The following is a 13,558-nucleotide window of genomic DNA, read 5'->3' on the forward strand; positions in this document are numbered from 1 at the left end:
CTTTTTAGCCTGGATAATGTTGTGAGGGATGGTAAGATTGTCCCTGATGACCAGGATGATGATGATGTTGAACCTCCCCCTGTGTCTTCTGCCAAAGTGTCAACCTCTTCAGTTCCTCCAGTTGTGTCTGACCCGGATTGCCAGATTCTGAACCGGGATGATGGAACCGTGGATGCTGTGCCTATTCAGACTTGCCTTCCTTCTCCTCAGACTGATGCTGCCGAGAAGTCTTCTAATCTTATTTGAATTTTCTTTGGATGTTTGCGTAGTTGGCCGAGTTTGTGGGCTTTAAAACTCTTTATTTTGTATAGTTGAATATTTTGCTGACTGCTGGTACTCTTTTTGGTTGCTTGTTTAGCAACTTTTATTTTAAAAAAAAGTAGCTTTCAAGCTTTTGGGCTTGACCCTAAAGCTTTATAATATTGTATAGCATGCTTGTTTACACTTGTCTTGGCACTTTTCTGGTTTTTAGAATACTGGAGCCTTGCTGCTCGGCCTCTTTGAACTGCTTTGTACTTGGAGGTCGTAGATGTGTGGATCCAATTCATATTTCGGTTTACTTGCTTGTATTTGTCTATAACCGATTTCTTTACGTCGTCCTTTTCCAAGTTATTTTTGTAGTGGACTGACTTTGTCATGTCGATTTCTTCTAAGTTATTTCGTAATCCCCTTTCTTGGACCTTTGTTAGGTCTCTTTTAGGGACTACTTTTATAACTTTTCGTAGGAGGTCAACTTCTTTATGTTGTCTTCTTTCTAAGTTATTTTTGTAATCCTCTTTCTTGGACCCTTGTGAGGTCTCTTTCATGATTACTTTTATAACTTATTTTTGTAGGATACCGGCTTCGTTAGGTCGATCTCTTCTAAGTTATTTTGTAATCCTCTTTCTTAGACCTTTGTCAGATCTCTTTCAGGGATTACTTTTATAACTTATTTTTGTAGGAGACCGACTTCGTTAGGTTGATCTCTTCTAAGTTATTTTGTAATCCTCTCTATGTCGGCCAGTCTTTAAGTTATTATTTAGCAATCCATAAGACCTCGTCAAGTTCTTTTTTCGGATCACTTTCGATAACTTCTTGCATTATTCTGTGTTCATCTTTGCCGATTTGTAGAAGGTGGTTTCTGTCTTTCTTCGGTCGACCTTTAGATGAATCACGTTTTCATCTTTATTGATCTTCCATCGTGATCGTGCAGTGAATCTGTTTTTCACTTTCTGCCAATCTATTGCTTTATAATCGGACGATGAATGCTTCAGATTAATGCGTCTTAAGAATTTGTAGAATATCTAAAAATATATTTTATTCAAAAGCAAGTGAAAATATATACATGCGGGAGTTTTTCATCCCTTTAAGTCGGATAATTTCTGGATCTCAACTTGGTGCCTCATTAAAAAATATTTTCAGGAAAAAGAGTGCATCCGAGATCTGTTACCTTCTCTAGCTATAATACCTTCTTAGGTTGCAAGCGTACCATGATCTGGGAAGCTCTCGTCCATCGAGTTCGGAGAGTCTGTAATAGCCTTTTCCAAGTACTTCTACGACTCAGTAGGGTCCTTTCCAGTTTACTGCCAGCTTTCCTTCTCCGGGTCGAGTTGTCCCAATATCATTTTGGATTAGGATGAGATCATTCTCAGCGAAACCTCTTGACACTACCCTTTGATTATATCTTGAAGCCATTCGTCGCTTTAGCGCTTCTTCCCTGATCCGGGCACTTTCTTGGATTTCCGGAAGTAGGTCGAGCTCTTCTCTTTGAAGTTGAGAGTTGGCTTCTTCATTGTAGTGGACTACTCTAAGCGACCCTTCCTCGATCTCTACTGGGATCATTGCCTCCACTCCATATGCTAGTCGAAATGGTGATTTGTTTGTGGTGGACTGTGGCATTGTTCGATATGCCCATAGGACTTGTGGAAGTTCTTCGGCCCAAGCTCCCTTTGCATCTTGCAGTCTCCGTTTCAACCCAGCCAATATGACTTTGTTGGCAGCTTCGGCCTGTCCATTGGCTTGAGGATGTTCTACGGAGGTGAATTGGTGCTTTATGTTCAAGTCGGCTACTAATCTCCTGAAGCCTGCATCTGTGAATTGAGTGCAATTGTCTGTGGTGATGGAGTATGAAACCCCGAACCTCGTGACAATGTTCCTATATAGGAATTTCCGGCTTCTTTGAGCAGTGGCGTTGGCTAGGGGCTCTGCCTCAATCCACTTTGTAAAATAGTCTACTCCAACTATGAGAAATTTGACTTGTCCTGATCCCTAGGGAAAGGGTCCGAGAAGATCAAGTCCCCATTTTGCAAATGGCCAAGGTGAGGTTACGCTGATGAGCTCTTCTGGCGGGGCGATGTGAAAGTTGGCATGTTTCTGGCATGGTGGGCATGTCCTTACAAACTCTGTAGCTTCTTTTTGTAGAGTTGGCCAGTAGAATCCCGCCCGAAGTACCTTTTTGGTGAGAGCTTGTGCCCTGAGATGATTGCCACAAATGCCACTGTGTACTTCCTCTAAAACTTCCCTTGTGTTGGAGGTCGGCACACATTTTAGTAGTGGTATTGAGATCCCTCTTTTATATAGGGTGTTGTTTATGATGGTGTAATACTGAGCCTCCCATTTTAAACTCTTTGCCTCCTTCTAATTTGTGGGGAGTGTTTCTATTTTGAGGTAATTAATTATGGGGGTCATCCATCCTTGATCCTGACTTGTTATGGCTAGGGCTTTTTCCTCTTCCGAGATTGATGGATTCTGCAGCATTTCCTGGATGAGGCTTCTATTGTTGCCCCCTGGTTTGGTGCTGGCTAGTTTTGAGAGTGCGTCAGCTCGGGCGTTTTGTTCGCGGGGTATGTGGCAGATCTTATATTCCCTGAATTGTCTGAGCTGTTCCTTGGTTTTATCCAAATACTTTTTCATGGTGGGATCTTTGGCTTGGTAGTTCCCTGTTATTTGTGAGGTGACTACTTGTGAATCGCTGAAGATGTTGAGTTTTTGAGCTCCAACCTCCTTAGCCAGCTTCAAACCAGCTAGTAACACTTCATATTCCGCCTGGTTGTTTGAGGCTGGGAACCCAAATTTGAGGGAAAGCTCAACTTGGGTTCCTTGGTTGCTTTCTATTATCACACCTGCACCGCTTCCAGTTTTATTTGAAGACCCGTCCACGTAGAGATTCCATTCTGTGGGGTTTCTAGGGTATCTGTGAATTCTGCGATGAAGTCGGCCAAGTATTGTGATTTAATGGCTGTCCGAGCTTCATATTGGAGGTCGAACTCGGATAACTCGACTGCCCATCGTAAAATTCTGCCTGCTAGATCTGTTTTCTGTAGTATCCCCTTGATGAGACGCAGAAGCTGGTGAATTAAAAATTATTAAAATGGTTACGTTGCAAGTATAGTTCTTAACTCACCGAAAATCTGCCTATCAATTTAGAAATATGTCACAGAGAATTAAATTAAAAATTACTGGGAGTTTTAAGTCCCAGGTCATCTCCCAACGAGTTGCAGAAAAGTGTGCTATCTTATTAATCAGATGTTCCAAGAAGTTGAGCTAAGTAAATTAGAATGTAAATTGAGAAAAGTTAAATAATATGAATAAAAGCCTTGACTGGGAGTTGATTGGTTGGAATTTCTATTATTGGTGGAGTGATTGTAAGATTAATTTATAATTAATGGTTATTCTGTTTGGTTATCCTTTACTAAGTAAGGGAAAGTCAAACAAGTTGGAATGCCAGATCTGTTCACAAGTTGCAACCCACTTGGTTCAAAGGGATTGGCGTTGGTGACAGGATAGCAATCCAACATTTAACCCAATTACAAATTTCTCTTTAATCCTTCCAACTTAAGAGTTCCTTTTAATCAACTCCCTATCAAGTAAGGAAACTACTCACGCATTGTAAATAAAGAATCCATAGCATATGAAAGGGAATTAAAAGAAGACATGATTATTGGAATTGAAATTAAATTAAAAAGAAATAATCCTTGCATTAAATAATCATAAAAGTATTCAAATAACAAAATTGAACAAAATAAGGAACATGGAAGAATAAAACCAAGTTGAGAAAATGAACTAGAATGACGAAGTCTTGATGAGGGAATAACTCTTCTCAATGTTCCAATGCTAAGACCAATTGAAAATTAAAATTCTAAAACCTAGAGAGAAAAACCTAAGAGAGTAAAAACTAGATCCCCAACTGTCTCTGAATGAATCTGTTATTTGTTTCTGCATGTTCTCTGACTCTAGTCTGCTGTTCCGAGCCAAAAACTGGGTCGAAATAGGGCCCAAAATCGCCCCAACGAATTCTGCAGATTATGCAGATCGCACATGTCACGCGATCGCGTCATCCATGCGGACGCGTCATTCGCGCTTTTCCTCGCCACGCGTTCGCGTCGTCCATGCTACCGCGTCGCCAGAACTTTTCCAATTCGTGCGGCCGCGTGAGCCATGCGGCCGCGTCACTGTGATTTGCTCTCCTTCGCGCGGTCGCGTGAGCCATGCGACCGCGTCACTTCTCGCTGGTTATCTCCTCAAATTCTTGTGTTTCTTCCATTTTTGCTAGCTTCCTTTCCAATCTCCAACTCATTCATGCCCTATAAAGTCTGAAACACTTAACACACAGATCACGGCATCGAATGGAATAAAGGAGAATTAAAAATAAATAATTAAAGTCTCTAGGAAGCAGTTTTCAAACATGTAATAAATTCAGGAAGGAAATCTAAATGCATGCTAATTTAATGAATAAGTGGGTAAGGATCATGATAAAACCACACAATTAAACACAATATAAACCATAAAATAGTGGTTTATCAACCTCCCCACACTTAAACATTAGCATGTCCTCATGCTTAATTGAAGGAGATAAGGAAATAAGTATGAACATGTAGAAACTCATGAAATGCAATGCAAACCTATATACATATAAATAAATGCAACTATATGATTCTTGTCCACTTGATCAAAAGTAAATAAGCTCTTCAAAACAATTACAAATCAAATTCCACTAATTCTATTATTATACAATAAAATGGATAAAAGTGCAAGAAGATAGCTCATGAAAGCAGGGAACTTGAAAATTCAAGTATTGAACCCTCACTGATAATGTATGTATGCTCTGATCTCTAGTGTATAGGGTGGTCACTCTATCCTTCTCTAATCATGCTTTCTAACTTTTGTTCTTCTCCTAACCAATCAACAATAGTTAATACACCAATGCAAACATCATGAGGTCTTTTCAAAGTTGTAATGGGGCTAAGGTATAGACAGGGGTGTATATTTGGTCAAGTGAGCTAATAAATTGAATCTTTAATTAACCCAAGCTCTAATGTGACTTGTATACACTTAATGTCATCTTTGAAGTTCATACCTAGCTACCCAGAATTCCCTTTTTCAATCCATACTCATGTATCAACTTATATTTTTGGTTCTATCATATGTGCATTGATCTTCGAATTCTGAATTCAACATTGGGGTAATTTTGTCCCCTTATTTATTGATTTTTCATTTTTTTATATAAATAAAGCTTGTTAATGCACATAGATTTTTAATTCTTGTAGTTTCACATGAGTAGGTATCCAAATTCCCTTTAAATTTTCATGACACATTCCCTTAACAACTTTTGTTCCCACAATTTCCCATACTTAACTAGCACACACAATTCTATCTTAAGCTAACTAAAGATTCAATTTGGGATATACGATTATTTTTCGGCTTAAGGTTAGTAATGTGGTAAAATATCGAACAATTGGGAATTAAAGGCTCAAAGTGGTTAACAAAGGTAATTGAAAAGGGTAGGCTTAATTTGGATGAGTGAGTTTAAACAAATAATGGCCTCAATCATGTGCAAGCACGCAAATATAATAACTATTGGACATATAAGATAAAACAAAATATAGATTACAATCATAGAGAAGTAAACACACAAGAACGAAATAATTATGGTTAAATAATTTAACCATTCATAAAGGCTCAAATCTTTCACAGGTTGTGTATTCTTTAGCTCAAATATCATGTTCCAAATACAACTCAAGCAAATTTATCATAAAAATTTTGAAAAATTAGTGAAATTTTGTTCCAAAGATAGATTTTTAAAAGAAACTTATTGTCTTTTCAATCAAGTAGAACATGCATGCAACTATCCTAACCTATGCAATTTATTCTATTCTATAAAGGAAAGAAAATCTAACTAAAATATCCTAATTATTGGTGCCAGAGAAGAGAATTTACCTTCGGAAGTCAGGTACTGACCGACCTCCCCATACTTAAGGCTTTGCACCGTCCTCGTTGCCATCTGTCAGAAACAGGGGTGGGCTGGTAGCAGTATCTCCACAGGCGGGGCCGTCATGGCTCCCTGTGCTGGTGAAGGAAGTGGAGTCCGGAGTGTCTAAGTCTCTAAAATGTCCCTTGAGTAGCTCCTTGAGGTGTTTGAATCGGCGCTCGTTACAGCGCTCTCTCATCTTTGCTTTCTGTTCTTGCCGATCTAACCGTTCGATTATCTGCTGGAGCAATTTCTCAGTTGTAGATGCTTGTGGTGTTGAAGAAGGATTATCTTCAACTGGAGCAGTAGGAAGGCTTGTAGTGGCTGCTGAGAGTCTGAGGTATTTCCCGTTAGGGACATACTGATCATCCCGTGGAAGCATGGCTTTGGTGTCCCCAGCTCTGTAGGAGACTCCGGCTGCTGAGACAAGATCTGAGACCTAGGCGGGGAAAGGTAAGTTGCCCGCAATTCGTACGTGTTCCATAGCATTCCAGATATGTCTTGAGAGATTCAGAGGTTGGTCTGTAAGGATGCACCATAGTAGAACAGCCATGTCCGCAGTGAAGGAGGACTCATGAGTGCTCGGAAAGACGTAATGGGACATGATCTGCGCCCATACGCGAGCCTCCAAGGTAAGTGTTGAAGCCAAGATTCCCTTAGGGTGGGTACGGTGGTATCTGTAGATCCAACGGCTGCCAGGTAATGCGATGACTCCGAGAACGGAGTCCCAGTCGAATTGGTATTTCTGGCGCTGAAGGGTGGCTTCTTGAAAAGTGTCCATTCCTGTTGGAATAGGGGGAAGATTCAGAGCTTGCTGAATGGCCTCTTCTGTGATGGGGACTTGCTTTTTCCGGACATAAACAGATTGCAGGGTCGGCATGTAGAAGTTGGAGTAGAACTCAGCTACCCAAGAAAGATTGACCTGCCTCGGCTGTCTCCGTAGGAAACCCCATTGTCTTCGCTCAAGTTGTGGCTCAACGAAGGTGGCAATATTGGACGGGAGGATAAGAAGGTATTCATTGTTATAATTCCTTTCTGCCAGGATAGGGAACATCTGCTCACAGTAGCGATTGGGAAATCGTGCAGTGTCCTTTGCTGGAAAGGCTTTCTCTTTTTCGTCAACCTTTATTATCCGCTTAACTCTTTTTGTTGAGGGCTTGATTGTGGTTGAAGAAGGCTCTGCCACTAATGCTCTTTTAGTTCCTCTTCTTGCTGGTGGTTTGGAAGTTACTTTCTCCTTTCCTTTCTTGGTGGCCATCCTGAAAGAAGGGAAGAGAAAGAAAATTAAATTTAAGGAGATATACAGCAAGGAAGGAAACGGAAAAGAGGGTGAATGATGCACAGCAAAATGTAGATGACAGTAACACATGCTCTCGAGTACATATAAAAAGCCATCAATGGAAAATAGCTAGTGCGTACAAAGTCAAGTGAATGCAAGGTGTTTATTGGCATGCCGGAAAAGGGCATGAGTGGCATAGGCCAAGCATTACTTCATAACAAACCATCACGTTTGTATTGACAATTGAATTCAATTAATAAAATAATAATGAAAAGTTGTGAAAAGCAAGCATTGAATAGTATAGCAACATAGAGAAGTGCATAATGTCACATGAGCTTTTTCACAAACACATAGCATGCATGGTGAGTAGGGTATAGAAAATATGAAGATGAACATGCAAGCAATCCCTTAAATGGGAGAAAAAATAATTGTCAAACAATTTGCAATAATTCACAAGCATATAGTGAGGGATGATAACTCAAAAGGTTTCTAACACCATGTAAAGAAAAGAAAAGAAGAAGAAGAAAAATAAAAATTTGAAAAGAAAAAGAAAAGAAAAATAAAATAATAATATATATACATAATATAAGAAGAATTATAGGAAAAGAGAAGAAGGAAGAAGAAGGTAAAACCTTGTTAATGGTGGTAAGAGAGATAGAGAGTGAAAGGTGAGATAGAAGGGGGAAGGGGGAAGGAAGAAATAAGGGGGGGAAGAAAAATTAGGATTTGGGGAGGAGAAAGATAAGATAATTTGGAAATTTAGGTTGAGCTGTGCGGCGCATGCGATGCGGCCGCGTGGGGCACGCGTTCGCGTGGGTGTGCGTCATGTAAGGGGACGCGATCGCGTTGGTCACGCGGTCGCGTGACCTGTGTTACGCTGCTGGCGCGAGTGCAGTCTCGCTCCAGCACAACTCTCTGTTCGATTTATTTTAATTGCCAAAATTGAGTCACGCGATCGCGTGGGTCACGCGATCGCGTGAGTGTGCATTATAAAATGGGTGACGCGGCCGCGTCGGCGACGCGGTTGCGTGATAAGGATTGTGCTTCCAGCACCAATCCAGCACTACTCTTGCACAATATCTCAGTGTGCACCCTTTTACATCGAAAATTCAGGGCACGCAGCCGCGTGAGGCACGCGGTCGCGTGGGAGGCCAGGATTTCCATGCGACGCGAACGCGTCAGGGACGCGGTCGCGTGGGTCGATTTGTGCCATTGGCACGCCTCCAGCCGGACTCCAGCCAAACTCTCTGTTTGTTTATTTGTTTCCTCCACCCTCTTTGCGACGCGGACGCGTCGCTGATGCGATCGCGTCGCGCGGCGAAAAACCCTTTTTTTTAAAGGAAATATGAAGACATGAAATGCAAATGCACGAAAGCACTAATAAAGAGGAGAGTTATTAAAGAAAAAAAACTAAAAGTGAAGAAAGGAACGATCATACCGCGGTGGGTTGTCTCCCACCAAGCACTTTACTTTAACGTCCGTAAGTTGGACGCTCCACTAGCTCAATCGGATGCTATGTGGGGATCTTCCAGGCGGAAGATCTCAAGCTCCTTATTTTTCTGCACCTTCTCACCATGGTACAGCTTCAGGCGTTGTCCATTGACTTTAATAAGTTCAAAGCTTGAAGGATGGCTTAGGTGATAAACTCCGTACGGTTCAGCCTTCTCTACTCTGTATGGACCTTCGCATTTTGATCTCAACTTACCGGGCATGAGCCTTAGTCGAGATTTGTAAAGGAGGACGAAATCTCCAGGTTGAAACTCTTTCTTCTTGATGTTCTAATCATGCACAACTTTCATCTTTTCCTTGTAAATTCTGGAGTTCTCATAAGCTTCTAGGCGAAGGTTCTCCAGTTCCTGCAGTTGCAACTTCCTTTCAGCTCCGGCGTTCTCAATTCCCATGTTGCACTCCTTAACTGCCCAGAAGGCTCTGTTTTCTATTTCAACTGGGAGATGACAAGATTTTCCATAAACCAAGCGGAAGGGACTCATCCCGATGGGCATCTTGTATGCCGTTCTATATGCTCACAGTGCATCTTGTAGCCTGGTGCTCCAGTCTTTTCTGTGAGGCTTTAATATCTTTTGCAAGATACGCTTAACTTCTCTGTTTGATACCTCGGCTTGCCCATTAGTTTGGGGATGGTAAGCTGTTACAACTTTATGGATTATCCCATGCTTCTTCATCAATCCTGTTAGTCTCCTGTTACAAAAATGGGTGCCTTGATCTCTCACGATTGCTCGTGGTGATCCAAAGCGACATATAATATGGTTTCTCACAAAGGAAACAACAGTGTTAGCATCATCAGTGCGGGTAGGAATTGCTTCTACCCATTTGGAAACATAATCCATAGCTAACAATATATAAAAGTATCCATTAGAATTTGGAAATGGACCCATGAAGTCAATGCCCCAAACATCAAAAATTTCACAGAAGAGCATATATTGTTGAGGCATCTCATCCCTCATGGATATATTACCAAATTTCTGGCATGGGGGCAGGATTTACAAAACTCAGCAGCGTCTCTAAAAAGAGTAGGCCACCAGAATCTGCAGTCTAAGATCTTTCTAGCTGTTCTTTGAGGGCCAAAATGTCCTCCACTCTCAGATGAGTGACAGGCCTCTAAAATGGACTGGAATTCTGATTGAGGCACACAACGTCTAATTATCTGGTCAGCGCCACATCTCCATAAATATGGGTCATCCCATATATAATATTTAGACTCGCTTTTCAGCTTGTCTCTTTGATGTTTTGAAAAATGTGGAGGAAATGTGCGGCTAACTAAATAATTATGATGGGAAGCAGAAGCTGGTGAATTAAAAATTTATTAAAATGGTTACATTGCAAGTATAGTTCTTAACTTACCGAAAATCTGCCTATCAATTTAGAAATATGTCACAGAGAGTTTAATTTAAAATTACTGAGAGTTTTAAGTCCCAGGTCGTCTCCCAACAAGTTGCAGAAAAGTGTGCTGTTTTATTAATCAGATGTTCCAAGAAGTTGAGCTAAGTAAATTGGAATTTAAATTGAGGAATTTTAAATAATATAAATAAAAGCCTTGACTGGGAATTGATTAGTTAGAATCTCTATCATTGATGGAGTGATTTTTAAGATTGATTTATAATTAACGGTTACTCTGTTTGGTTATCCTTTACTAGGTAAGGGAAAGTCAAACAAGTTCGAATGCCAGATCTGTTCACGAGTTGCAACCCACTTAGTTCAAAGGGATTGGCGTTGGTGACAGGATAGCACTCCAACATTTAACCCAACTACAAATTTCTCCTTTAATCCTTCCAACTCAAGAGTTCCTTTTAATCAACTCCCCATCAAGTAATGAAACTACTCACGCATTGTAAATAAAGAATCCATAGCACATGAAAGGGAATTAAAAGAAGACATGATTATTGGAATTGAAATTGAATTAAAAATAAATAATCCTTGCATTAATTAATCATAAAAGTATCTAAATGACCAGATTGAACAAAGCAAAGGACATGGAAGAATGAACCCAAGTTAAGAAAACAAACTAGAATGATGAAGTCTTGATGAGGAAATAACTCTCCCCAATGTTCCAATGCTAAGACCAATTGAAAATTAAAATTCTAAAAAAAACTAGAGAGAAAAACCTAAGAGAGTGAAAACTAGATCTAAAAACTACTGAATGAATGTGTGTGTTATTTCTGCATATTCTCTGACTCTAGTCTGCTGTTCCGGGCTGAAAACTGGGCCGAAATAAGGTCCAAAATCACCCCATCGAATTCTGCAGATTATGCAGATCGCGCATGTCACGCGATCGCGTCATCCATGCGGACGCGTCGCTTGCGCTTTTTCCTCTCCACGCGTTCGCGTCGTCCACGCTACCGCGTCGCTTGCGCTTTCCAATCCGCGCGGCCGCGCAAGCCATGTGGCCACGTCACTGTGATTTGCGCTCCTTCGCGTGGTCGCGTGAGCCATGCGACCGCGTCACTTCTCGCTGGTTATCTCCTCAAATTCTTGTGTTCCTTCCATTTTTGCTAGCTTTCTCTCCAATCTCCATCTCATTCATGCCCTATAAAACCTGAAACACTTGACACACAGATCACGGCATCAAATGGAATAAAGGAGAATTAAAATTAAATAATTAGAGTCTCTAGGAAGCAATTTTCAAACATGTATTAAATTTAGGAAGGAAATCTAAATGCATGCTAAATTGATGAATAAGTGGGTAAGGATCATGACAAAGCCACACAATTAAACACAATATAAACTATAAAATAGTGGTTTATCAACCTCCCCACACTTAAACATTAGCATGTCCTCATGCTAAATTGAAGGAGACAAGAAAATGAGTATGAACATGTAGAAACTCATGAAATGCAATGCAATCCTACATATATAATTAAATGCAACTATATGATTATTGTCCACTTGATTAAAAGTAAATAAGCCCTTCAAAACAGTTACAAATCAAATTCCACTAATTCTATCATTATACAATAAAACCGATAAAAGTGCAAGAAGATAGCTTATGAAAGCAGGAAACATGAAAATTCAAGCATTGAACCCTCACTGATAATGTATGTACGCTCTAATCTCTAGTGTATAGGGTAATCACTCTATTCTTCTCTAGTCATGTTTTCTAACTTTTGTTGTTCTCCTAACCAATCAACAACAGTTAATATACCAATGCAAACATCATGAGGTCTTTTCAGGGTTGTAATGGGGCCAAGGTGCAGGTAAGGGTATACATATGGCTAAGTGAGCTTTATAAATTGAATCTTTAATTAACCTAAGCTCTCACCTAATATACATATATTCTATATACTTTTAAATTCATGCTTAGCTACCCATAATTCCCTTTTTCAACCCATACTCATGTTTCAACTTTGTATTTTAATTCTATCATATGTGCATTGATCTTTGAATTCTGAATTTAACATTGGGGTAATTTTGTCCCCTTATTTATTTGTTTATCATTTTTTTTGAATTGAAATAAATAAAGCTTATCAACGCACATAGATTTTTGATTCTTATAGTTTCACATGAATAGGTATCCAAATTCCCTTTAAATTTCCATGACACATCCCCTTAACAACTTTTGTTCCCACAATTTCCCATACTTAACTAGCACACACAATTCTATCTTAAGCTAACCAAAGATTCAATTTGGGATATGCAATTTGTTTTTCAGCTTAAGGTTAGTAATGTGGTAAAATATAGAACAAATGGGGTTTTAAAGGCTCAAAGTGGTTAACAAGGGTAATTGAAAAAGGTAGGCTTGATTTGGATAAGTGAGTTTAAACAAATAATGGCCTCAATCATATGCAAGCATGTAAATATAATAAATATTGGACATATAAGATAAAACAAAATATAGATTACAATCATAGAGAAGTAAACACACAAGAATAAAATAATTATAGTTAAATAATGTAACCATACATAAAGGCTCAAATCTTTCACAGGTTGTGTGTTCTTTAGCTCAAACATGATGTTCCAAATACAACTCAAGCAGATTTATCATAAAAAATTTGAAAAATTAGTGAAATTTTATTCCAAAGATAGATTTTTAAAAGAAACTTATTGTCTTTTCAATCAAGTAGAACATGCATGCAACTATTCTAACCTATGCAATTTATTCTATTCTATAAAAGAAAGAAAATCTAACTAAAATATTCTAATTATTGGTGTACAGAGAAGAGAAATTACCTCCGGAAGTCAGGTACTGACCGACCTCCCCACACTTAAGGCTTTGCACCGTCCTCGGTGCCATCTGTTAGGAACAGGGGTGGGCTGGTGGCAGTATCTCCACAGTCGGGACCATCATGGCTCCCGGTGCTGGTAAAAGAAGTGGAGTCCGGAGTGTCTGAGTCCTTGAATTTGCCCATGATCAGCTCCTTGAGGTATGTGAATCGGCGCTTGTTACGGCGCTCTCTCATCTTAGCTTTCTGTTTATGCCGATCCAACTTTTCAAGTAACTGCTGGAGCAATTTCTCAGTGGTAGATGCTTGTGGTGTTGAAGAAGGAATATCTTCAACTGGCTCAGTAGGCTGGCTTGTAGTGGCAGCTGAAAGTCT

Source organism: Arachis ipaensis, chromosome B4 (assembly GCF_059453495.1).
Source record: "Arachis ipaensis isolate K30076 ecotype BB chromosome B4, ASM5945349v1, whole genome shotgun sequence".
Lineage (NCBI taxonomy): Eukaryota > Viridiplantae > Streptophyta > Magnoliopsida > Fabales > Fabaceae > Arachis > Arachis ipaensis.